At 38.5% G+C, this 1,880-nt stretch overlaps 1 non-coding gene across 1 annotated transcript; it reads right to left on the bottom strand.

Moving 5' to 3' along the window:
* Nucleotides 1-579: 579 nt before the first annotated feature.
* Nucleotides 580-649, bottom strand: LOC116812342 (small nucleolar RNA SNORD30). The gene has a single exon (XR_004370646.1). It is a non-coding gene; the product is annotated as a small nucleolar RNA SNORD30 (small nucleolar RNA).
* Between the last annotated feature and the right edge of the window lie 1,231 nt (nucleotides 650-1,880).

Here is a 1,880-nt window from a genome sequence, read left to right as displayed (position 1 = left end):
GGGGGGCTAGGGGAGAAATAGCATTAGGAGAAATACCTAATGTAGATGGTGGGTTGATGGGTGAAGCAAACCACCACGGCACGTGTATACCTATGTAACAAACCTAGATGTTCTGCACATGTACCCCAGAACTTAAAGTATAATAATAATAAAAAAGGTACTTAAGAATGGTTCTCTACTGTGAGAAAAATTTTGTTTCGTTTTCTTTATGAGACAAAATATTGAGCTAAAATTTCAGCTTATATTCAGAAAGATGAACACTTTTATTCCACTTACTTGGTTTACTTTCTTTTTCATAGACATGAAAATTCACAGGAGACATCCTATTTGTAATCCATTATTGCTCAATACTATCTCATGTATTCCTTTCAATGTACATATATCCCGACAATATCATATTCAATGCTATATGTTATTTTTTTTCCAGTCCCCTATTGATTAACTTTCAAATTGATTCTAATTTTCAACAATGACACATGATGATGCAATAATCATTACTTTGCATAGATTTTTACAGTTATGTATTTATTTTAAAAATTTATTTTAATTTATTTACATTTTTACTTACTTTATATTTTTAAAAATCAGATTTCCATGTTTCAGCAGCAAGTCATTAGCTGAATGAGAGTCCATGTAAGTCATCATGTATATATATAGTTGTATATTTCTGAAGGATAAATTCTTAGAGGTAGAACTGCCATGTGAAAAGAAATGAACATTCCAAATGTAAAAACTATTGCTAAAATGACATACAAATATATAAATAAATATATGTTGCCATTTGATACGGTTTGCCTGTGTCCCCACCTAAAATCTCGTCTTCAGTTGTAATCCCCATAACCCGCACATGTCAAGGGTGGGGGCAGGTGGAGGTAATGGGATCATGGGGACTGTTTCCCACATGCTGTTCTCATGATAATGAGAGAGTCTCATGAGATCTGATGGTTTTATAAGCATACAGCATTTCCCCTGCTTGCACTCACTTCGTCCTGCTGCCCTGTGAAGAAGGTGCCTGCTTCTCCTTTGCCTTCCACCATAATTGTAAGTTTCCTGAGACCTCCCCAGCAATGTGGAACTGTGAGTCAATTAAACCTCTTTTCTTTATAAATTACCCAGTTTCGAATATTTCTTCATAGCAGTGTGAGAATGGACTAATACACCATGCATAGTGCCATGAAAATGTGCTTCTTCTGTCTCTGATGGAAGAGAGCGTAACTGACCTGCGGCCCAATTGTAGCACTTAGAAATCTGTCACAGTACTTGTGCTATGCACAGACCACTCTTCCTAAGGGCTGCTTCTAGCCAGTAAACAATTGAGCACGACAGAGATTCTAAGACAGGTCCATTCCTAAGACATGCGGGGCTGCTCTGATAGGGAATTTTGGCTCAAGGACTCTCCAACGACCTTTCAGAATTCTCTTAAACCACAATGAAGTCTAGAATGCTTTCTCTCCCAACTTTTATTTAATTCTTCCTTCTTTACCCTTTCCTTTCATCCAGAGCCAGTTCTGCATTGTGGTTTGGCAGTTCTCCTAGATTCCTTCAGCTCCTTCCCCATTTTCTACCACAGGTATTTCTCTCAATAAATTTCTTTCTTTCTTTCTTTCTTTCTTTCTTTCTTTCTTTCTTTCTTTCTTTCTTTCTTTCTTTCTTTCTTTCTTCTTTCTTTCTTTTTTTAAGATGGAGTCCCACTCTGTTGCCCAGGCTGGAGTGCAATGGTGCCATCTCGGCTCACTGCAACCTCCGCCTCCCAGGCTCAAGCGATTCTCCTGCCTCAGCCTCCTGAGTAGCTGGGATCACAGGCACGCATTACCACGCCTGGCTAATTTTCGTATTTTTAGTAGAGATGGAGTTTCACCATGTTCGTCAGGGTGGTCTCG

Source organism: Hylobates moloch, unplaced genomic scaffold (genome assembly GCF_009828535.3).
Source record: "Hylobates moloch isolate HMO894 unplaced genomic scaffold, HMol_V3 SCAFFOLD_7, whole genome shotgun sequence".
Classification (NCBI taxonomy): Eukaryota; Metazoa; Chordata; class Mammalia; order Primates; family Hylobatidae; genus Hylobates; species Hylobates moloch.
This window is presented reverse-complemented; position numbering and strand designations above follow the sequence as displayed.